Source organism: Macaca nemestrina, chromosome 2 (genome assembly GCF_043159975.1).
Source record: "Macaca nemestrina isolate mMacNem1 chromosome 2, mMacNem.hap1, whole genome shotgun sequence".
Lineage (NCBI taxonomy): Eukaryota > Metazoa > Chordata > Mammalia > Primates > Cercopithecidae > Macaca > Macaca nemestrina.
Window position 1 is genome coordinate 12679617 of NC_092126.1, and position 26599 is coordinate 12706215.

General features: G+C 36.0%; 1 long non-coding RNA gene across 1 annotated transcript in view; it reads left to right on the forward strand.

Annotated features, from left to right (window-relative positions):
• Positions 1-26599, forward strand: part of LOC105470913 (uncharacterized) — a 264411-nt gene that overhangs the window by 78953 nt on the left and 158859 nt on the right. The gene's annotated exons all lie outside the window — the stretch shown is intronic.

The following is a 26599-nucleotide window of genomic DNA, read 5'->3' on the forward strand; positions in this document are numbered from 1 at the left end:
TTGGAATTACTGATTATCATTCAAGCATGAGGGCAAAGAAACGACATTTAAAAATACCTAAGACATCATAAGGAACAGATTTTTCTTGAGCCTTTTTTGAAGAATCTACTGGAAGAGTAATTTTAGCCTATGAGAATAGGAAAAAAAAAATACAATATATGGCTATAAAACAAGCAGACAAAATTTAGATGCATATAGTTAAAAATAGGAAAGTGTTAAATAAAGCAAGATAAAAATGTAAGAACTAGGTCTTGGTATTGGAGTGTTTTTTAAAAATTTATTCAATAATCTAAAGAGAGTCTTTGGATTAATGATTCGATTATGTGTGATTTATACAATACATTTAAAGTAAAAGAACTAGACATCTAATTTGAAAGTGTGGCAAAAATCAACATTTGCCCCTTTTCTTTTGAGAAATCCTCTCAAAATATCAAGGGGAATCAGAAATAAAAATGTAAATGTGTATTCAGTGAAACATGAAGAAAGCTGAAAATATGAACCACAAGATAAGAGGAGTGACTGCCCAAAGTACTTGAAACGGAACAGAGACATAAGTGAAGAAACTTTTGAATGCACACACGCAGTGGCAGAGCTCAGAAGGAGCCAGCCAATTACACTGCTAAAAGTGGGGAGCATAACCTGGAGGGCCAAACAAAAAATCTCTCCTTTTCAAGAGTGAAAATGAGGTGCTTACGGTCGAGGGAAGATCTTTTCTAGACCTAGTTTAGTGCTTTAAACCAGAGGAGGAGGGCTGAATAAGGTTTCCTGCAAGTAAGTCAAATTTGGAAGAAGCAGTCTATTTGCAGGGAGAAACAAAGAGGTTTTGCCTAGAAAACAACCTCACTGCAGTCCATCTCCCTTGGCTGGGAAAAATAAAAGACTGAAATGACTCACATGCATAAATATGTGTAAAAAAACAAAATGTCTGCTAGGTTTGAACACTGCCTCACTGTAGCTTCCTACATCTTACCTGCCAAAAGATTGTTTTTAAAAAATTCCACTCTCTAAAAATAATAGAGCTTAAAGGTTCTAGAGTAGAAAACCCTTCCATCACCCCCCCCCACCCCCAAATTACTACCTTAACACAAGCAAAATGAAACAAAACAAACAGCACCACCAGAACAAGAGAGAGAGGCAGGCCGGGGGTCTTGGACTTCCTTCAGTAACTGCATCTGGGTTGCGTTAACTTCCTCTGCTACGAGGCCATAGAACAACTAATGACTCAATAACTTCCTTATTCCGGATCTTATCTTTTGAAATGCGCTTGGAATAGTCTTTCAAGTTGGAAAGTGAACTCATTTAGCAATCTTTAAGGCATTTAAAATTTGGGACAGCTTTCTTAACTTTTCTGAAATATTGAAAATATTGTGTTTTGCACAACTGAAAGCAAGAGATTGCCCTATGGAGTTGTAGATGATTCCTTTTATTTTTCAGCAATGTAAATTTAGTGAGGTCCAATGACATAACCTGCCCTAATTTTATTGTGAAATAAAGTGCATTTATAATACATATCTGTGTATCTTTTGTACCACTGGGCATGCAGGACATGATGCAGGAAAAATTCAAGTCTAATAAGGTATCTTTTCCAAAAATGTTTGGATGTAGGCCCTTGGATGGTGAATTTAAGAAGATATCACTTTTGTCACTCCTATAAAATAGCAAGGATGCCCAGTGGTCTATCAGAGAGCATTTGCCATATCAAGAGTCATTGAAAAGTATTCATTCTTTTGTGTAGGAACCCAAATTCTGAGATTTATTTTTTCCCAGAAAGAAATCCAAAACGAAATATGCTCTTTAAAGAGAAATTTTTATTTCATGATTTAATATAGAAGTGAGAATTAGAAAACATCTAAAGTCTGGTGGTAATGTAGGCATCTGCCATATGGGGTGTCTATGTATGGAAATAGAACCTAAACAGAGGACCGGACATATGAAATAGCAACTAGAGTTTGGGGATACTAGGGCAGATGGTATTTGGGGGGCAAGCTACTACAGAAAAGAGAAACAGAGCGAAGGAGTCATGAAAATCTATGTAAAAATATGCTGTTCATGGTCAGGGTGATGTGGGAGGCCCAGCTGAGTACAGTTGCTGGGAAGCTGAAAGCCGAGTAGTAATTTCAGAGATCACACAAGGCTGAGGAGACTCAACTAGATGGAATACTCATCATGGATATCTTTCTAAAGGGTTTATTTTTATGAAATTCTTACAATGCTACAAATCATAAGGATTTGATGTGTAAGTTACATTTGTAATTGTCAGAAATTTCATATTACGACCTTAGACATTTAATCTTTGGGTACCTGGATAATTTCTAAATTAAATAAAAAAAGCACATAAAACAGTATTCATTAATCTAACATTAATTTATTGTTACCTTTTAAATAACTAGAAATTATAAAACATTTAAATGTTTTTAACATATTATTTATGATTATTATTGCAACTCAAAATCATTAAAATTATAAAAAGTAGTCATTTTATATAATAGCCAGTTATCAAATTTCTGTTCTCTAGTTTTCCCCATGCTTGGAGAAAACAGTTTAATTAAATATAATAAGTATTAAATATGATAAGTATAAATAGTATAAGCAGTTAACTATTCTATTTTAATAATTCAATATTTAATATGTATAAAAAATATTTGTTTCCAAAGTTATTGTAGTTTATGAATAAGACTGATTCCATAAGATATATATTATTTAACATTCTGACAATAATATTTTAAAATGTAGTAGAAACTTTAAATTTATCACCTATTTATATGTTTATGTGTATATTCATGCCAAAAAAATATAAAGACATATTAATAAATTGTATGCTGAAACTTATTACATGAGTATTATACAAAAGGAATAAAATCAAAATACATTTTTTCCATCAAATGAGTATTTTGTGCCCAGATTTGTAAAGCTTCCTCATTAGACCAAAAATATTCTTTTAATCTCTGTATCCTTTTATATTCTTTAATAATTAAATATTATTATTTTTTACTTTAAAAAAGTTCCTGATAATCACTTTTGTTTATTGTATATTTTTGGCTATGTTACTTTAAAATATTTCTTGTCTCTAGATATTTATGATTAAATCTTGTCTACTTTGACAATATTTTTATGTGCCTTTTCCAAATTAAACCCTGAATTCAGAATAAAAAAGCTACTACTATACCTTTTATGCTTAAACAGAGTTTTGATTTTCTAAAAGGGTTTGTAAATGACACAGAATTTTGCTCCTTCACTCTGTAAAATAAAGAACAACATGAATATTTTGTGTAGCATTCTCCAAGTTTTAATTAATTCAAGACTGTAGGAGAACTCATTTATTTACCAAATTTGGGGAAAACTGGTAAATCTAAAAGAGATTTTATTCTTCTAGGTTAATCCTACATGAATAAAATAAGTTGACATTCTTTAATGATTATATGCTTTCCAAGTTAAAAGAAATATATTCATATTTAAGCACAGAGACTGGTAGAACAACTTTTTTCAGCAATAATTTTTTCCAGGATTTTAGATTCCTAAACTCTTTTTATAAAAAGAGGGCTTACGGAAGATCTGGGCAGGGACTAAGGCTATTAACCCAATTACATTGAACTCATCAGAGGCTTATGGCTTATTCAGTCTTTCATTACTTAACTCCAGTAGTCAAAAAATATCCACGCATCTAAGTGCTATAGCAGTAATGGCAGATGTATTAAAGTTCCAGTTCAGTTTTAAGATCTCCACTAAATGCTTTACTGACCCTTCCGTGGGCAAAAAACTCCCCAAACTTCTGGCTTAGTTGCCTGAACTTCTGTAAAGTATTGCATTCGCACATCGCTATGAATTGTTGTGACATTCTTATCCACCGTCTTTCCCCTATCCGAATACAGACAACCCATAATTTTTTTACCTCAGTTAAGAAACTATCCACACCCTGCATAGAGCTTCTAGGGATTTTCTGGGATAATACTGAGGTATTTGTGTGTGTTGAGGGTTCATACATAAAACTAAAAACTAAAAATCATCAGAGTATTATGTTAGATCTAATTTTACACTTGAAATAATAAGCCTCTCCCCAAAATTCAATAGGTTCCAATAGCAGAGTTAATTGTCTTTGCCTGTATCTACTGGCTAGCAAAAGACAAAAGGGCAGAGAGTTATACTAATAGTGGGTATTATTTCAGATAATTTGCCTGCTACTTTGTAATGATTCAGAAAAATAGGGAGTACCTGACTGCTATAGAAACCCCTATAAAATCAGAATGGAATGGGAGATTATTTAGAAGCTTTGCAACTGTAATAGCCATCATTCTGTTGTTGGGAGCAGCTTAGCTAGCTGTTTCTGGCTCAAGGTCTCCCATGAAGTTGCTGTCAAGCTGTCAGCTGGGACTGCAATCATTTGAAGACTTCCAAACTCATGTGGTTATTGGCAGGCCCCAGTTTCTCCCTGGCTGTAGCTGGAGCCCTCACCACATGGGACTCTCCATAGGCCATCTGAGTGTCCCAAAGACACTGGCTGGCTTCCCCAGAGTGAGCGATCCAAGAGACAGAGAGAAACCAAAGATGGCAGCTGAAGTCTTTGATAACCTAATATCAGAAGTGACATGCCATCACTTCTGCTATATGTATAGTAACTTAACATTATTTAGTATTTATACCAGATGGATACAATGCATTTAGGAGTGTAGATAATAATAAAATGTAGTTTGAAAAAAAAAAGAATAGGGAGTGAAAAATTTTGAGTATTAAATATCTTTTTTTTTACCATACTTCAGTTATGTTTATACAATATAAGTTGTAATAATGGATACATTTAACAATGGCTCACCAAATTGCTGACAATTAACAGCTCTCTCAAGAAAGAACTGTCACAGCACACCAATGGTTCTATTCCAACTTTGTTTTAAGTGTTTTTAATGGTGTCTTTTGTTTGCTTTTTTGAATGTCTCATTTCTTGCAATTTATTGAGAGTCAATAGGAGATTCCTGGAAGATGTCAGGTTTTGGTCTCAGGAAAGACATGTAGGTCCAACGTGCTATAAGTGTCAAAATTGCCAGAGGGAAATCTCTGTTTTTTCAGCCTACCAGCCCTGTGGCATTAAATAGTTTACTCCATTTCTCTGAACTTGAATCCGCCTGTGAGTTTAGGGTTAAACACACACACACACACACACACACACACACACACACACACACCACCTAGTCTGTTCTCTACTCACTGATATTTTAAGGATAAACTGAAATAATTCAGGTGAGTTACCTTTTTAGGTAGCAAGTCTTTTACATTTTTAGAAATGTATTGTAATCCTGACAACAGCTCTGTTTGAAAGTCATTAATAACTCTGCTTTATACGACAAGTCAGAGGGGTTAAGTAATGTGCCCAAGGTCACAGAACCAATAAAGCTGCTCCATAAATGTGAAGTAGCAATGATAATGTTGGCTCAAAAACAATAACCTTCCCCGAGAACTGAAATCAATGAACAAACTTTAATTATATCAGGAAAAAGTTATTGTGGGACTTCAATACCGACAAAGCTATTTCAGCACCCTCCCTTTATCAGTGAGGTCTCTTGGGCAGATATAAACTCAGATTTAATTAAATGAAAAATCCTACACCAGCAAATCCTAGACACACTGCTCCTCATTTAACCATGACGATGAATAATGTGATTTCTTCAGTGTTCACTGCACAGGCAATGCAAGGGTATAGGCCAAACACTTGCGTTTCTCAAGGCCATGACCTCCTCAATTACATGACAGATATATTCCCAAGGATGTCATATCAGTGGCAAGGTCTGCTGTTATCTCTAAGCCCACTCAACTTCAAATGGAGGGGAGTAGACTGAAGTGGAGGAAAGGGTGTTTCCTAGCAAAAAACATAGACCATCCATGCAGCAGCCAATTGAGCAAAAGGAGAGGCACCTCAGGTATCTGTTAAGTGGTTTCTAGTTGTAAGTAATTATCCACACATCAGTGACAAATCTGGGAACATGTCAAAGTGTGAGTGTAGGCACACGCTAAAGGTACCTTTTAAGTGCAATGCAGTTTTTATGAATAGATCAATAAGCCAAAAAAAAAAAAAAAGATTTTTTTCCAGCTGCAGCCTGGACATGATTCTAGAATCTATGGAAATAGAGGACAAAGACATAGGGCCAAAAGAAACAGGGCTGGAGTATCAAGATAGCCAGGATAAAACTCAGCCTATGAGAAGACACCTGAGGTAGCCTTTCTTTGAACTTTCCATACCCAAATGTTCCTGAGGCATTTAAAGGGGTCACATTGAGACTAATACTGACATTTGACATCCAAATATTCCTAATGAAAGTGTATTCTGATGGATTGCAGGTCTGGAATTATTCTTTTCTTCCACAGTCACGTAGACACTTAGGAACTCTGTTTCAGGGTAATAAACTGCATGCAAATTGGCATGTACTTCACATGTATACAGGCAGCTTATAAAGCACTTCTATAAGAATTAATTGATTTGGCCAACACAATAATCATGTGAGGAAGACATGGGTGATCTCACTAACCAAAGTTTGAAGATAAATTCTCAGAAACTGAGGCTTAGAGAATTTAAGAATATTATCCAAGGACACACATTTTAAATGAGAAGCTGCAGTTTAAACTCAGAGTCAAAATGTATATGGTAATAATATGATTAAAGCCATGGGTTCCATTATTGTGGGAAATGGGTACTTTTCTTTTTCAAGACTACTTACTGAATTTCTGATTTATTTAGTTTGGGAATTCTGACTAGAGATGAACTGTAGACAGATAAGGTAAAGTCTAATCCTAAAATTAGGTCGATTGGAGCCTATTATAAAAAAAATAGCAAATAAATGAAGAAAATAAACAAAACACCCCCACATGAGCAAAATAGTCCCTAAAATGAAAATAATCTGGAAGAGGACTTTGCCATTTGTTACACAAAGATTTAGTAAGCTCCTGACATTGGAAGCTGCCACATTGCACATGCCAATTACAGTGTATCTGCTTCCTGTAAGGACACTTATCCATTAGAGAGATGCCTGAACTAAGTGACATTAAAACTGGTTAAAACTCTGAGATTCCAGGAGCCAAAAAATGTCCACTCTGTAGAAAAATGTTACAGGAGTATCATCATAGCAGAGAAGGGACAACAAAACATGGTTAAAGTTTGACCACCTGCTCTACATAACCCCCACAATCCACAGCTACCATATTAAATGAATACAGAAGTAATGAATAAACCAGCAAACAGGTAAGCAAACTATGAAATTGCATCTGGCAACAAAATAAATGCTAGAAGTAAGGTAGAAATAGCATTGACTATTAGGTTGGAACTTGAGTGCTATGAAAGAAAATGGTGTCTTAAAAATAATAAATAATTAAATGATGTGTATGTATCAGTCCAGTTGTTTCACAGCATTTAATCTTGCTGGCAATGATGGATCTTTTTTGTTGTTTGTTTGATACCCTGCCACAGAACCCAGCAATGTTATCAATAAGGGCTTGCTGAACAAATTGGTACACACTTTGCCAATATAGCTAAAGTCAACATTAAGTAAGCCACAACCAGTTTGCCAAGAATTAAGAAGTCTTTTTCTCACTTAGCCTTTGTACTTGATCATCTGTTTATCTGTTCCTGGAGTCCCACTCCAGTGAAGACTCTGCTTTCCTGGGTCTGATAGGGGTAGTGCTGAATCATTATAGGAAATCCAAAACAGCCAGTCATGCGAATTGATCAGTCAGGATTTGTTGCGACAAACACATATTCCTCCACTGAAGCACTAATAATGCTTGAAGAACCCATTCAGATTTTTTAGGAATCTTGAGGATTTAATCTGATACTGGCATACTGATCTCTGTTATCTCTACTGCACATATTAGGGCTTGAATTTGCATATAGTGTTCATTAGTGATTTACATTCCTTTAACATTCGTATTCTGAGGGCCAACAATGTGGCAAATATGGGAGTTATGATAGTCTTGTTCTACTGGGAAATGAGTGAACTATGTTCACTTTTAACTTTAACACAGGCAAAAAAAGGCCCTTAGAGAAAATCAGATCAGAAACAATGTTCTGTGGATTCAGAGGAAGAAAGAATTGCATCTAACAGACGATAACCAGGTTAACTATGTACAGTAAGTGAGGTTTTAGTTGAGCTTTAAAAATAAGTAGACTCTAGGCATGCAGAGATTGTAGTGAGAGCAGAGTGGAGGGAAGGGAATTTAGGGAGGAAGGTAATGCATGCAACAAGGGGCAAGGTCATGAGTGTTCACATGTGTGTGCATGAATCTTTGAGCATTCATGAAGTGATCTTTGGCCTATCTACTTGAAGAATTATAGTAGGTGTCTATTGTGATCCAGAGTACTCACAGCCTCAACCACTTTGGCTGCAAGATTAGAGAAAAATTCCAGTCCATTTTAGTGGCATGTTTCTAGCCTCATTAAATCCTGATTCAGTCCTTCATCAAAACTTTGGATTACAAATTTTAGAAGATTCTCTTTCCCTAGACATGTCTAACAGATATTTACCCTACTGCATATGCACAGCATGGACAAGACTGAGGTTTCCATAGTCACTGAGAAGGAAGGCATGAATCAGGTATACGCAATTCAAATATTTTTGCTCAACTGGTACCAAAAAACTTGAAGCATACTGCCCCCAAACTTGAAGCCCTCTTCCTATAATCTGTTACTTATGGGCAACCAGTATTTAGGACTTCGCCATCCTTTTTGATTGCTGGTGATGACAAACCAAGGGAAGTATTGTCTTTCAAAAGATTCCTGGACACATGTTGTGTCATCCAGATGGATGAAAGTCATGATTGATACAGCTGAACATGAGAATGATCCATGTTTTCCCTGCAATTATCAGTTAAACACCAAGTGGGATCTACTAGCAAAAGCTGGTGGGAGCACCCACGTGTATTAATTGCATGAGCCAAAGTATTCTAAGAGAGCTCTGTGGTGCTGTGGTGTGGTCCATCAGTGTGTGACAATTAAGACTACAAAGAAATGTCCAGGCATGGCTGGAACCAACTTATGTCCCATTTACTTGAATATTATCTCAGACAGCAGTTATCTCAAGAGGAAAGTGGAAAGATTGAAAATATAATAATGATAATAATAATCAGGCCATTGTCTACTACATTCCAGACAGGCAATATTTAAGTGGAGTAAGCAACAGCTAGAAGTTTGTGATAATCTAACTGTTGTATTGTTTTTCTTTATAAGGACAAATGCAACTAGTATCGGTGATGATTATACGTTACAGAAAAGATGCTTTCTCTTTATAGTTTCTCTTGCTCATGTTGCCTTTTGCCAGTGTGAAACACCAAAGAGATATTATTATTATTATTATTGGTTTGGATTTATTGATTTCTCCCCATGCAGTTTGAGGATTAACATCCCTGCTTTAGCTTAACAGCATGAACTCATATTTCTCCCTCAATTCATGTTGTTGACTGCCTCCCACTCCCTTTCTCTCTCCATGAGTCAGGGCAGGGCTCAGAGACTGGCATGGAATATTTGTTTATTTTAATCAATTGCAAAGCCAGCAGAAAGATTCATTAGGGAAAACAGGTGTTAAAGATATCCATAAAGACCGAGGAGAGGTGATTTTACATAAGTAGAGAGATTTTAAATGATTTCAGTCTGTATGCAATGGCATTGTAATTATTTTTAGACATATCCAGCAATAATCTTACAAATCTAGGAAGTAGTATCATTCATATCTGATATGGTTTGGACCTGTGTCCCCACCAAATCTCATGTCAGATTGTAATCCCCAGTGTTGGAAGTATGACTTGGTGGGAGATGATTGGATCATGGGGGCAGATTTCACATGAATGGTTTAGCGCCATCCCCTTGATGCTGTCCTTGTGATAGTTTGTGTGTTCTAATGAGACCTGGTAGTTTAAAAGTGTGTAGCACCTCCCCTCTCGCTCTTTCTCCTGATCCGGCCAAGTGATGAGCCTCCCCTTTCGCCTTCCACCACGATTGTAAGTTTCCTGAGACCTCCCTAGAAGTTAAGCAGATGCCAGCACCATGCTCCCTATACAGCCTGCAGAACCATGAGCCAATTAAGCTTTCTTTTCTTTTTAAACTACCCATTCTCAGATATTTCTTTATAGCAATGTGAGGATGGACTAACAATATCATAATGCATTTTGATAAGTTAACAATGCTAGACTGGCTAATTGGCGTTCAGAGTGAAATATAATCCTTATCTAGTAATTTGCTTATTAATGACTTAGCACGTTTTTCATTATTACATGTTGTTATAGCACAAACAGCTTCAAATATGTTAAATATCCTAACACTCAGGACTTCCTACCTATTTTCTTCGACCAGCTTCCAAATAACTATAAGTGATGAACAACCACATTGAAAGATGATTATAGGAAATCAATAGTTGCTACCAATTTGTGAGAGGTTGAATCTCCCTTTCATGTAAATTGTGTTTTCTCTCTACAACAAACTAAGAGCCTTATAAGGAAGATGCTAGTATCCATTTTACAGACAGAGAATTCAACGCTGAGAGATATTTAAGTAAACAAGGTAAGATACTGTGGAATGAGGACTTGAATCTAGATCAATCAGATGCTGCAGGCCCTGCTTTATATGTTAAACCATGCTCCTAATATGCATGTATTTTTCCCATATACATGTTATATATCTCCATCCATCAATTCAATTATACACTAAATGCTGACACAGCTCACGTTTCAGAATGCAAATGTGAAAAATCATGGTCTCTGCTTCTGTGGACAGTATAACTTGGCAGAACTAAGCATATCAAAGACAGATAAAAGTGTCTTGAGAGGACACTAGACAAAATGTCACATGGACTTCTAAAGGAAATGTCTCACATTGGGTTTTAGAATCCAGAAGTTCTTTCAAGAGAAGGAAATGCAATTATATTCTTCCCTATTAATCTGGATATCATTAAAAATGAAGTAAGTTTTGACTACATAACTGGATCTATAGATTCTATATGTGTAGAGTGAGGGATAAAAACATGTATTTTCAGTTTGAAGGATTCTGTAGAGACCAGCAAGGTCCCTTTTATTTTTAAATAAGGACAAAGTTGAGGGCTTTATTTTCTCATGTGAAGTTTCTTTGTGTTATTGTCAGAATATTGTTCCAAGTTAGTCCGAGTGTAATGTTAAAACGTGAGCTGTGGGATTAGAAAACTGTCCACTCCTTCTTGTCTCAACTTAATTGCATCTTCTTCATAGAGGTCACTCAATCTCAATAGTTTCCATGTTTTCCCTTCTCAGAGTATCTTGAGCTCTTTCTTTAGAACATTTATTATGATGAATAAGACTATAATAGTTTATGATTTTTATTATTTTTTTGTGCAACTCTTTCATGGCTTTGTGCATTTCATGAAGAAAGAAGCTCTGGTTGTCTCATTGATTGCTGCATCCTCAGAGGTACAGTGCCTAACACAAAGGAAACTCTCATGATCTAATTATTGGAATGAATAAAGAATTAGATTAGAGTCCTGACTTTATCTCTTATGAGCTGAAGGGGCTGTGGAATATTTTACTAATCGTATGAGTCTCAGTTTTCTTATCTGTAAAAGGAGCGAAGAATAATTTATGACACAGTGAGGATCTCTTGGAGAACACAATAATAAAAGCACTTTGCCAATGTTAAAGTGCTAAGCCAATATTTATTATTGACTATTGTCATGCTGTTATAATTTGTAATGAGCAAAAGACCAGGAGCATATGTTAAAACCAAAGTTAGTGCAGAGCGTAAAATGTGCTGCCCAGCTTCTGAAGGGACATTGCAGACCCTTGTGAGAAAATCTGTGCTAGAAAGCACTGTGCTGCTAAGTTGTCAATGAAAACCTTTAATAACCCTGTATTTACGTGCTATCCAGGCTTTCCCCAAACTTATCGTCTGGGACCATGACTAGTCCTAGTCTAAGAATTTGGTAATTGCTTTTGCCCAATCTGAGCACAATCTGTTCCGCTACTTTTGAGCTATGCAAGGGTGAAATAAATACAGAACAAGCTTGCAAGCTACATTAAAGAAACTCAAGATGTGCTTTGCACACGGATAAAAGTTAAAAAAATATGCCTGAACTTTCAAAGTCAAAACTTCTACAAGCAGCAGTATCATGAGTAAAACTTGAAAAACCTAGTGGAATCACCCTGTAGTGCTTTGAAATGCAATGTGTGATATTATATCCTCTAAATTGACTTCCTGAGATGAAGCTAGCCCCATCCCCATATCACAAAAGGTCGAAATTAGGATAGCTTTAAATAGTCTTCCCCAAAAAAGATCTGCTTCTCAGGTATATATATATACACATATACATATACATATATATATGTGTATATATATGTATGTATGTATATATATGCATACAAACACACAAAACTATATATATATGTTTCTTTATATATTTCTCTCTATATATACATTTCTATATATACATATACATTTTTCCCCTATCAAGGCCAATGTAACTAAAACTAACCACATTTTTTCTTTTTACTCAAAGCAAAATGAGCATCCCAGTTTTAGGAATTTGCAGAAAAAGCCTCACCCTACTCATCTACCTAAAAATGTCTTATATTTTTAGGTTATTTAGGTTATTTATATTTGTCAGCATATATTACATTATATTTTAAAATGTAAAGTTTTAGTTTCAATTTTATTCCATTGTGACCATCTTTGAAATGCTTCATGGAATATGGAGTATTTTAAGTACATATAAAAATAATTTCAACCACAGAATGTTAAGCAAGTCAAACTCAGGTAAAATCAGAATTAAAATGACCTACGTAGCCTCAGGAAGAGTCATGAAATTTATGACTGAGAATATGTAACAGAGCCTGGATCAGTTAAAATGCCCAGGGCAAAATCTCGGGAAGGTAAAATTTACCAATATATTTGAAGTTGTAACTAAAAAAGCTATAATTTAAACAATTATAATACATGGATAAAATTGACATAGTCATAATCCATTCTAATCATTTTTCCTGGATTATCCTTTATCAAAGATAATTTTAACAATATCAAGAACCATTAACAACAGGAACAATTGGTTTTATTTATCTTAAAATATATAGGTTTACCATCACCTCACACATTACATATTAATACCTTTAATTTATGTCTATATTTCAATTGTAAAGACAACAGTTCTGTTCTCAAATTCTGAATACACTGAGTGCACGATTAAATTCTTATGAGAGTAACACTATAGTTATCTGTGACTAGATACTGGAGATAAATTAATCTCAGTGACTTTTACTAAATTGCATCACTATAGATGATGTTTCACATGTGAACACTTTGTCTCACAATAGACCAAATATCAGACAGTGAGTTATTTGAGTAGAAATCTGCCATCATGGGAACATTTAACATGATTGATATTTGCTGTTATTAGCTGTGTCTTTAGAAACTAGCATTACATCACAGTTGTAATACACTTTTCTCATGTTTTGTTTTTCCATGTTGATTATAATTTATTGACTATTCACATCTGGCATTCCTCTTTGATTAGTGCCACATTGTTTTCTTATTACTTTTGTTTGCAATTATTCTTCCTTTAGAATTGTCTCATCCTTATTATGATTATAGAGGTGTTTGTTTTGTTTTTGAGAGTTATGGTCTATTTTAGCTCTCTTAGTTTTACTAGGAATTGAAATTCTTCTAGAGTTTCTCATATTTTTTACACATTTTTGTAACTCCTAAAATTTAGAAGTACTTCATGAAGTAACAACATGCTCAGTCAGCAGTTCATATGATGCTATTTCACATTTTGATTTCTATTAATTTCAAAACAGTTGACATGTTTTAAAAATTAAAGAAATAACACTTAAATGCATACAATTCTTACAGTCACTTCCTATATGTCACCTGTTAGTATCAGCACATGATCACTGGAAGCTTGCATATTTATTGAGGTGATGGCCACATGAAAACAATGCCCAGCTGAAACTAGGGACAAAATACTAGCGAGAGAAAAGAGACAGAATGAATAACATCTACAAAGAAACAGCGTCTGTATTTTATTGAATGTCTCCTATGTGTGAAGTATAGGACTAGATGCATTATCTCCTTTAACCTCACAATATACCTGAAAGCTAGGTATTGTTTTTCACCTGCAGTACTGAAGGCTATAAAAAAATCAAATAATTTAACTTGTTCAAGGTCACTCAACCCATAAATAGATGCTGGCCTGTCTGAGTCCCAAACTTTCTAATAATGCGTTTTATTTTATAAGTTGATATGCTTATTTAAAAAAAAGTAGTTTGAATGGTGTTCAGAGAAAAATGAACAAAAACAAACAAACAAAAGAAGTACTCAGCGTCCTTGGAAGACTAAGCAATGAAAATTACGCATCTTGGAAAGAAACCGTAATGTGGGGCAAGAATATTTTAACTGGTGTTTCCAGGGATTGACCGAGTTATGCCTAAAACCTTTCTACTGTCTGCTCCCTGAAGCCTTACCAGATCCCTTCCAGTTTAATATGACTTCTGATTACCCTAGAAAAGTACTACATTGGTGGACATAAAAGAAATTAGTAAATTCAAAGTCAAAGAAATTAAATTAGCTTCCTGATTTGTTGATAATTCATTTGAGAGTTTGGTTAATAAAGTCACCTTTTCTGAGTTAGTTTTTAGTACCTTGAAAACATCATATTTCCTAACTAGCAAAGCTGAGTTCCAGACTCAATGACTGCAGTGACCAAATGAGGAATTGCCTTTGAAATTGTCTTCACATTTAAAATATGTCTCTGGACAACATCTCCCTCACACTGTCTTTCTCTCTTTAAACACAACACTAAAGCCTAACTATGAGTCTTTCTCTCTTTAAACACAACACTAAAACCTAACTATGAGTACAAGAAAGGGAAAACTTCTAACCACAAGTACTTTTGTTTGAGACTTTGTGTCTCACTTTTTCTTCTTTTTTTTTTTTTTTTTTTTTTCTTTCTTTTTTGAGATGGAGTCTCTCTCTGTCGTTCAGGCTGGAGTGCAGTGGCGCGATCTCAGCTCACTGCAAGCCCCGCCTCCCGGGTTCACGCCCTTCTCCTTCCTCAGTCTCCCGAGTAGCTGGGACTACAGGCGCTCGCCACTGCTCCCAGTTAATTTTTTGTATTTTTTAGTAGAGACGGGGTTTCATGGTGTTAGCCAGGCTGGTCTCCATCTCCTGACCTCGTGATCCCCCCGCCTCAGCCTCCCAAAGTACTGAGATTACAGGTGTGAGCCACTGCACCCAGCTGTCCTTCACTTCTAATAAGCATTTCTATGACCCCGGAAGCTTCTAATAATGATCTGTGATGAGAAATGACATTTTAGGGGAACTTTTCTCTAAATGTTTAAGTCTGCAAGTTTGTGTTAGTCTTTCATTCAATCAAGAATATGTCTACTAATATAATTCCAGATATCTAACAGTTTTCTCACTATAAAGCCCGAAATATTGTTTTTGCTCTCTAAATTTTAAAGCTGATTTTTAAAGGGCTACTTTTTTTTCTTTTTTTTTTTTTGAGACGGAGTCTCGTTCTGTCACTAGGCTGGAGTGCAGTGGCACAGTCTTGGCTCACTGCAACCTCTGCCTCCCTTGTTCAAGTGATTCTCCTGCCTCAGCCTCCCGAGTAGATGGGATTATAGGTGTGCGCCACCACGCCCAGCTAATTTTTGTATAAGTAGTAGAGACGGGGTTTCACCATGTTGGCCAGGGTGGTCTCCATCTCCTGCCCTTGTGATCTGCCTGCCTCGGCCTCCCAAATTGCTGGAATTACAGGCGTAAGCCACCGTGCCCGGCCAGTAGGAGTACTTTAATAATTTCATATATATTTTTTTCTGTTCTGAAAGCATCCTCTACAGTCTCTCTACCTCTTTGATATTCCTCCTTTGAGTCTTGGCGGCATCCTCTTCTGATATCTGGTCCTTAAATTTTGCAGTTTTCCAGTGGACTGTCATATTGCTCTCTGCATTTTGCAATTTTTTGTGGGAATTTTCAAAACTTTCATAAATTTAGTTGTAACAAATATGCTGATAATTTCAAACTCTAGTACAGTTCTTCCCTCCTTCGATATTCAGAGTCATTTTGAGTCAGTCACTAGAAATAGCTGCAGAGATGCTAATATTTCAAGCGTAATATTCTCCAAACACAATTCAATACTATCATTTAAATCTTGTATTTCTTGAATATTCCACATCAATTGGCATTTTTGCTTAACCTTATCTTAGAAATTTGGCCTCATCTCTGTCTCAATGTTCTTGACACAAAACAAATAAATTACTATACAATTCTGATATCTTTACTATCTAATTGTATTTGGAGTTTATTCTTTTTCCATCTCAACATTTAATACTCTTCAATCCCTCATAAACTATTACCTACAATATTACAATAATATAAAAGGTCTCTGTTCCAATCTTGTTCTTCTGAAATCTATCCTTCACACAGACACAAGAATAATGGTTCTGCAATACAAACTTTTTTATTACAACCCTCTAAATAAAACACTTCGGTGTATCCTTATTATGTATAATATAAAATGCAATATTTTCAAAGTGATAGGATTATTCCTTAGGACTTATTAGAATGCAGGTTATTATTATAATCATTATAATTTTAACCATCTTTAAGGCAAAAGCAAAATCTACTGGACAGAGCTATGGATCCTTTCTTCTTGAAACAGACTCTTGTCTGGCCTTCTGTGGCATAATATTCTCTTGTTTTTTCTTTTTCCTCTTGAACATTCCTTGTCTACCCTCATTTACATTATTTTTTTTTCGTGGTTAAATGTTAGAATTTCTAAACATTGAAACCTAGGGTCAGTAAAATGTTTAATCTGACTTTCTCCATATTCAGATGACTCCATTTTTTTATACCTCCTTCTAGACATCTTCTTCAAATTCCAGACTCATATAGTTAAATGAGCATCTCACATATTCTCTGAGGTGTTTTAGAGACCCTCAAATTCAATATGCCCATATCCTCTCTCAGCTCCCCGCTCAGAGGATATGCCAGAGCCTCCTCTAATTCTCCCTATTGCAATGAATAGTGTCACCATCCATGTACTTTGATAAGCCAGAAACTTATTGATGCTTCCCTCTCAGTAACCATTGCCATTCAATGCAATCCCATGTTCTTTCAATTTTTACTCCTAATTATCTCTATAATCTCCCTGCTTTTCTCCTTTTCTACTCAGGTACCCTTTGACATAGCAACCAGCATCAGAACACCACAATAGTCTCATATTCTTCCTCATATCCTCTTCCCATTCTAAGTTCTTTGCCACACTAAAACTAGAGAGATATTTTCAAAATGCTATATGACGAACTATCTGCATCTACCATCAATTAAAACCATTGCATTTTCTTTTAAGATAAAGTTAAAATCATTTAGATCGAAGTCCATGTGTGCCTTTTTGTGGAGTGTCATCTCACAGGACATCCCCCACTTATTTTGTCTTCCAACTCTGCTGTTCATGCAGCGCTTTTTACTGTCAGCAGAACTCTATATATGTTGTGCTTTTTTGCAGGTCCTCCCTCTCTCTGTCTGTCTCTCTATCTGATAACTTCACTTCTAACAGAACTTTATAACTCACTTTGACCATAACATTCTTAGAAAACCTTCCTTCATGAAGTCAGATTCCCATAACATCCTAGTTTCAATTTTTACATTTACTTACTTGTTTAATGTTTGATCCATCTTTGTCTCACCCAGTAGACTGTGTGCTATATCAGGGCCTCAATGCATCTGTTCTGCTTCATGGTTTGGATTTTTAGAAGCTACCTCCAAATTGGGTGCTTTAAATACATTAGAGACCCTCAAATTCAATGGGTTAACATGTGGCACTTTGTAATTGCAAAATGCCTTGATGTCATACATTGTATTACAAAGCAATTCCGTGAGTTAAGTCAGTGTGATTTGCACTTTATAGACGGAGAGACTGGGATGTGACAAATGCCCAAAAGCCCAGTAATAAGGTATTAATGCCACCTTTCTAAATACACTTCGAGACACATAACTGTTAAGATACAACAACAAACTAATTTACCTCAATTTTAATTGCTTTATTTAGATATGAGTATGAAAGAGCTTGGAGGGGCTTGGAATCAAGTCCAAAAAGAAGATTTATTCATGTATTTAAGATAATAATAATAATAATCATCATCATCATCATCTTATACTATGTAATTATCTTAGTGCTTTGGAACCCTTAGGAATAAAAGCCAATACTTCCATCATGGAAATGAAAAAAAATATTTTAAATTCTGTTTACTGTTAACTTGGTAATGGCTTTGCTCACTAAACTTGGTGCATATATGTAATAAGTGCTAAGTAAAATATGAAGTTAACAAAAGACTCAAATTAATGTTTTCTAAAGAAAATGCTAAGCAAATTTTACCATAGGAATTTTGTGTTGAAAATATTTTTCTAAGCAGTCGTCTGACACTCTGATAATCAAACAACACTTAGAAGCCTACCAAGTGGTCATGTTGTCCCATTTCGGACTGTAGCTACAGGCCAGAACGTGAGAGAAAAGCTGCTGTTGAGGTCTGGCTCTGTCAGGGTATTGATGCATGACCTTTGGAGAGGCATTTTACTCTCTGAGATTTTTTTATAAATGAGACAACAACGAAATGATTGCTTGAGTTTGCTGTGAAGAATACAAAACAGCATATCTGATAGCACTCTCTATCCATAGGTTGTTGTAATGATGTGATACATGTGTGGTTTTATTGAAAGAGATCTCCTCAACTACAGCCAAGCCCATCAAGTTCACTGAGAGCCAGAGAGAGCAGGGAGAAATGTAGAGGTTATTTTCCTTTTCATCTCAGGTAGAAAACTCAGGACTACCTAAGAGTTCTTTAGAACCCTGGTTACATAAGGTATCAAAAATGTTCACCTAAACAGTGAAAAGTTAAACCTCTCCTACCTGTTTTGTCTATGAAATGCATGGCACTGAGGTATTTGGTGACATTTTAAAACTAAATGTGTTATGTTTTAGACACACAGCTGAATCAAGTCCCTAGTCCCTTATTTCCTGCAAGTGTCATAATCAGTTTATTTACATCCCCTCTGAAGGCCTTAATTTATTAGTTCTATTTTATGACTCTCATTTAGCAGATCAGTAAACAGATTCAGGGAGTTTAAGTGGCTTACAAACGTCATTCCTCTATAAACGCATTGCTGGATCTTTACAAAATTATACTAACATTTGTTTATTTGCTGTTCTTTGACTTAGTGAAAGTGTCAGTGGCATGAAAGAAACAAGAGTTCTAACTTCCAGAATGGGTGCCCTGCATATTCTCCTACCTATAAGCCAGACTGCTCCCTCATAATCACCCTGATTTTTCATGATGAGTCCTTATCCTTGACAAAGAACCTTTGTCTTTGCAACTTAAATTTCCTCTTTAAATCAACTGTCTTGTTCTCCCCCATGCCAGCTGTCGATTTCCTTCAGGCACCCTTTCCAGGACAATAAGAACATTTGTTTGAATCTCATTTCTAAATCTAGGGAATTGAGTGATACAAGAACCCTCTGTGAAACTGTTAATTCAGCTTCCTTCACCCCTATGTGCTGCTTCATTTTTACCAACACACACACTGGCATTCTAGTGGGAAACAACTGCTAGCAATTTCAGCAGCCCATAGTTATTGCCAGTGGAGAAATGGCCTCCATCAATTCCAAGTCTCTGAGAGGACTTTGGTTGGCACAGTCAGGTGTGGATATCTACCTATGGCCCTAGCAACCATAGCTGGTGTGGGGAGGGGCCTCACAGAGCTCAGGTGGCTGGTGGGAAAGTAGTTTTCAGGAGGTGGAGGCAGTATGGAAGACAATTATATCAATGTCCATGGCAACTCCTGCTCCTTGAGGGCAGGCCATGCTCCCACCTGAAAACATTCTCTATTCTAACCTTTCCTCTATGTTACCATTAGGGCTCCCTTCAGTTGCTTGGAGAATAGTCTGTTTAAATAAATTATTCTCATCATGTGGTATGAGCACCAGTGGGGATTCCCAAGACCCTTTCAGGGCATTCATGAGGTCCTTACTTTTCCAATAATATAACTCTTTAAGTCTGGTTTTTCTTCATATACTTAAACCAAAAGAACATATCACAAGAAATTGACTATGGAAATAGACACGATCATCTAGTTGTTGTCTGTGGTCAGATGTCAAATATATTTGCAGAAAGTATAAAGCAATGTTACTCTTCTCAATACCTTTTTTTTGAGAAAATAGAAGTTTTGTAACATAAAAACATGGTACTATTTTATGTTAAACTTGGTATTTAACATAAAATGTGAATCACCATATAATAAGTAGATTACAAATATTTTAAAATTTATTTATAACTGGGGTTTTAATTTCTGATATGATAAATGTTGCTATGATACACATAAACAGGCTCTTTGGAGTCCTCTATGATTTATAAAACTGAAAATAAATACTGAAACCAAAATATTTGAGAACCACTAGTTTAGATCATCGTTACTTACTTTGAAGTCAATAGAATTAATGGACTTTTAAATAAATATAGAAGGAAATATTACCCAGGTTTTTGAAATTCTTGCTGGGGAGGTAAGTATATACCACCTTTGATCAACTGGTAGTGGCTTTCTGGAGGTCTGTTCAAAACAATCTGGGAAAAATGCTAAAATCAATTAATTGTGTTCATCCTAGAGTCACGAGAGTAGAGTCCCCTTTGCCCTCTGTGGATCATGTAAACATGTGATTCACAGATATAACAATAGTATTTCTTCAAGACGAAGATGCCTGTGGGTCTCAATGGAATTCACCAGGCCCTAATGTAAAAGCTACCTAAAAATTTATAGATTAATCATTGTATATGTAAATTAAGAGTCAGGCCTAAAAACTGTAATAATAAAAATAATGACAATAGTATGACAATAGCTAAAATATATTTTCTTACTATGCATCAAGCACTTACATGTGGGATGAAGCCACAGAAATGAAAGGAACTGATGCAAAAGTAATAAGTTTGGAGATGTGATTTGACCCTGATATTCTGACTCCAAACTCAAACATCAGAGCCACATTACACTACCTCCATTTTCTGTAGTAGATTATGAAAATGGTTACAAACTTTTCACCTGACATCAAGAGGCAGAGCCTGTGTATTTCTTCTCCTCTTGATCTTTGATTTGAATTATTAAATAAAATGCAGTCAAATGCCATTTGTGTGAATTTTGAGGCTGAACCTTTCCTGTCACCCTTTGAATATCTTGCCCTGGCCACTGGGATTAACCTATTGAAGAATGAGAAAGTACATAAAACAGACCATTCTATCTAGGCCATCTTTGAACAGCATGCCCTCAACCAGTCTGGAAGCTGACTCCTGACAAATGAATGCACCCGGTTGACACCAACCGACCCTGGCACAGATCAGCAGAACTGTCCAATTGAGCCCAGTGCAAATTGGCAATGATAAAATTGTGAGATTAATACATGTAAGTCTTTAAGTTTTAGCATGACCTGTTATGCAGCCTGACTGATAAATGTCTCAAGAAGAAATAAAAATAGATGCTATATTATCTGATAAAATTTAAAAAGAAGAATAATCATATCCTTGAACAGTAGGAAAAAAGGAAAAATGACTCTGTAGGATAAGAAATGTAGCAAAAAGCTACAGGGCTTCCTTTGTATTTTCATGTGAGCTACCTGCCCTTACTCATTCTTTGATATAGTTTAATACGTGAAGAACCTGAAAGAAGCATAGTTCAAAGAAGTCAAGATATTTTAAATTTGGGAAAAGAAAGAATTGAAGGATGGAAGAAGGAGTAAAAGTAGAAAAATAGGAGGAAAAGAAAAAAAGATTTAAATATGAAAGGAAGCAAATATCAACTTCTTTGTGTTATTTTCAGCATCTCCGGGTCTTTCAGGTTAGCAAGGGGAAAAAAAAAGTTTCTGCCTTGGGAAGAAAAATAGAAAAGAAAAATTTAGAGAAAATGTGCTGATGTTAGGTGTGCTTGGTTATGAAAGAGCGAGAGCCAGATTTGAAAATATGGCAAAGGCTAACTGCAGCTTTATGTCCTATATATAAATCCCCAGAGTGGAATTTTACTTGGGGATGACAGCACTTGTGGAAATGGCATCTTGGAATATAAAGAACAACCCTGGTATACACAGAGCAGACTCTCTTTTAGCTGGGGACAAGTAATCCTAGAGGGGCCTCCGATCTTACCTAGTCAGTAACCTCAATCTAGAATTCGTAGCCACTTGTGACAAATTGCACACCAATTTGCTTATTTTCCACTCTTTGTTGCCTTTTTAAGTCCAACTAAAACATTCAGGGGGTTACGTTTGCCTTAAATACGCATGTGAGAGAGGAATTTGATGTTCTTCTCATGTTCTGTCTTTCATGTGGGCTATGTAGTTACAGTTGTTCTGTATTAAACTATGTATGAAAAAAATGAGTACAGACAAGTGCAGTGATATAAATTGGGGAAACATCTCATGATGGTAGAGCATGGTCCCTCAAAAATCTTCTGACTTCTCCCTCAGCAGTTCAGTACAGGCTCAAATGTTAAGCTAAATTGATTAAAAGAAGAAAATAGGAAGAGTTTTCAGAGGCTAATTCACTTTCTCTTATATAATATTGAATCTGCTATTGCTCTTTTACTAAAACAGAGTTGCCGATTTTATTATGAGAGCCTTGGTTAGAGATTAGCTCTTGTTGGGTGGAGTTGCTGTACTTTGAATGCAGGAGACCATGTTCTTTCTCTCTTTTAAGTTTCATACTTGAAAGTTCGGCAGAATATGCCCTCTGAGAAAGGTGACTACCTTCTTGTCTTTAGCATTTCTGTCGAAAAAAAAAATCCTAAGAACTTACCAAATTAAATCTTTAAAATTAAAACATAAGGCCCGGCGCGGTGGCTCACGCCTGTAATCCCAGCACTTTGGGAGGCCGAGGCGGGCGGATCACAAGGTCAGGAAATCGAGACCACGGTGAAACCTCGTCTCTACTAAAAATACAAACAAAAATTAGCCGGGCGCCGTGGCGGGCGCCTGTAGTCCCAGCTACTCAGGAGGCTGAGGCAGGAGAATGGTGTGAACTCGGGAGGCGAAGCTTGCAGTGAGCCGAGATCGCGCCACTGCACTCCAGCCTGGGGGACAGAGTCAGACTCTGTCTCAAAAAAATAAATAAATAAATAAATAAATAAATAAATAAAATAAAATAAAATAAAATTAAAACATAAGCTATCGCTTACTATATATACCATACTGGAGGCCAGCCTAGACCAAAGGTGAGCTTTGGACAAACATATTCTTATTTAGTGATTTATGATCCAGTTTTAGGATGGTTTTCAGCCTGAGTGAGCCTAGAATGTACAATTAGTTTTAGGTAGATCCTGAGGCCTTGGGAATTTTATCTTGGCCTAGAGAATCAAGAATAGAAGGTCTCCTTCAAGACAGCGGGGTTACAAGATGACGTATGTAAATAACTTAAAATTGTCTCAGTCCTAGCAACGTGTTCTTATATGAGTTTGCCATTCCTTAGAATCAGGAATATTCCACAACTAGCAGATTTGAAGAATGAAAATCACTCCAAATCTATTATGGTACAAACAGACTAACTGGGAAGATTGCATGATATCTTCGTGGTTTAAAGATTAAAAAATAACTGCTCGAGTCTAGTTTCCCTAATGGTGTCCTATATAATACTAAACATCCTAGAGGTTCTATAGATATGAATCAATATTTTCTTCAGAAAGTATCCCTGTCTCCAAAACAGACTATTATATAGTGTATATAAATATTTACAATTATATTAAATATATACAATTATATTTACAATTATATTATTGGACAAAGCTAATTATTACAGAATCAATATAGATCAATTTTTAAATGTAATCTCAGATTCCATCTTTAATTCATCTTATAAAATCAAAAGTGTACAAAGTAGTACTTTGACTGAAAAACATGAACTCTCACTTTAGAGGCAAATATTGGCATGCTGAGACAAATTCTACCCCTACAAATATCCAAGCTGAGGATTTGTGTAAAGAAATGGAAAATCTGGGACAATATCAGACCCGAGAGCCGCAGCCATCATATCATCCCTGAACAGTGAAGTCTTAAGCAAAAATGAGCACCATATTTAAATATTTCTGAGTCAATTACATGGATAAATATTTAGAGAAAAATGATTTTATAATGTGAAATTTTTATTGCAATTAACTGCACTCTCAGAGCTAGCGTAACAGTTTCATCAGAGTAAATTGATGAAGAAGAAATTTATTCTGTAAGTTCTCTCCTTCCATGTGCTGCAAATCAGGCTCAGTTACATGTTAAATATCCGTATGCTTCATTTTGCTCATCCTTCTTCCCACAAAGCTCAGAGCTCAACTGATAGTTGCAGTAACTATCTCTAGCTCAGGGTTTTTTTTGTTTGTTTGTTTTGTTTTTTTGGTACCATTATTCTCATTCCCTCCCTTTAGACATCACCTGCTTCTTTAACTTCAGCAAATGCACAATTTAATCAACTGTTCACAAATTAGTATGTTGACTGAATCCCACATTTTAACTTTAGGAGTTGGTTATTGAATTTGGTATCAAAAAAGTAAAAAGTGGTTGGGCATATACATATCCTTAGAGAATGTTTAGTCTGCTTTTTGTCTCAGGTTCAAGAGTTACAAGATACGCATGGTCATTTGGATAGTGGAGATTTTAAAATAGCTCCTGACTACTTAACACATAAATCTGGTTTTGCTCATTCCATGAGAAAAGAACCTTCATTCTAGCTTATGAAAGTGCATACTATGGCCAACTGCTTCTGTCAGCAGAGAGATCCCACACTTCCTCCAATGATTCACTCCATTGCCCTATCTTCTTCCCTACAGTTTTAAAAGCCCAACTATTTTGGTATAAGTTCTTTGAGATACGGAAAAGATTATGCCATCATGTTCATTTCTCATCTAATTGAGGTGGCTTTTATAAATAATTTCAACTTTTATTTTAGATTCAGGGGATATATGTGCAGATTTGTTACATGAGTATATTGTGTGATGCTGAGGTTTGGGATACAAATGTTCCCGTCACTCAGATAGTGAGCATAGGATCCAATACTTACATTTTCACACTTTGCTCCCTGTCTTCCTGCGAGTAGTTGTCATTGTCTATTGTTTCCATCTTTATGTTCATGAGTACGGTGTTTAGCTCCCACTTATAAGTGTGAACATGTAGTATTTGGTTTTCTGTTTCTTCATTAATTGACTTAGGATAATGACCTCCAACTGCATCCATGTTGCTGCAAAGAACATGATGTAGTTTTTTTTATGGCTGCATAGTATTCCATGGTGTGTATCTACCACATTTTCTTTATCTAGCCCACCATTGATGGGCACCTAAGTTGATTTTATGGTTTTGCTATTGTGAATAGCACAGTGATGAACATATGTGTGCATGTGTCTTTTTGGTAGAATGATTTATTTTCTTTTGAATATACACCTAGTCATAGGATTGTTGGGTTGAATGGTAGTTGTAAATTCTTTGAGACATCTTCAAACTGTTTTCTGCAATGGCTGAACTAATTTACATTCCCACCAACAGTATTTAAGTATTTCTTTTTCTCTGTAGCCTTGCCAGTAACTATTGTTGCTTTACTTTTCATAATAGGCATTCTTGTTTTTTTTGAGATGGAGTTTCACTCTTAGTGCCCAGGTTGGAGTGCAGTGGTGCGATCTCTGCTCACCACAACCTCTGCCTCCTGGGTTCAAGCAATTCTCCTGCCTCAGCCTCCCGAGTAGCTGGGATTACAGGCATGCACTACCATGCCCGGCTAATTTTGTATTTTTAGTAGAAACAGGTTTTCTCCATGTTGGTTAGGCTGATCTCAAACTCCAGACCTCAGGTGATCCAGTCACCTCGGCCTCCCAAAGTGCTGGAATTACAGACGTCAGCCACCGCGCTCAGCCTTTTTTTTTTTTTTTTTTTTTCTTCCCTGACAGTGTCTCACTCTTATTGCCCAAGTGGGAGTGCAGTGACATAATCTCGGTTCACTGCAGCCTCAAATTCCTAGGCTCAAGTGATCCTCCCACCTCAGCCCTCCAAGTAGTGGGGACTACAGGCATACACCCCCACACCCAGGTATTTTTTTTTTTTGTCTTTTAGTAGAGATGGGGTTTTGCCATGTTGCCCAGGCTTAATAATAGACATTCTCACTGGTGTGAGATTGTATCTCATTGTGGTTTTGATTTGCATTTCTCTAGTGCATAGCAATACTGAGGATTTATTTAAATATGTTTTTTGGCTGCTTATATGTCTTCTTTTGAGAAATGTCTGTTCATGTCTTTTGCTCACTTTTCAATGGGGTTGTTTCTTGATTGTGAAATTGTTTATATTGCTTATTAATTCTGGACATTAGATCTTTGTCAGATGCATAGTTTATGAATACTTTCTCCCATTCTCTATGTTACCTGTTTACTGTGTTTATATTTATTATGCTGTGCATAGGCTCTTTGGTTTAAGTTGGAGATGGGAGTTTTGAGATTTGACAGTGGAGGAATACAAGAACAGACGCCTTCAGAGAGGTCTGATATCATATAGGAGTAGCAAAATACAACAAAAGAGTTTGCATCATGAAGCTAAACATTTTTTGCTATAACTTCTGT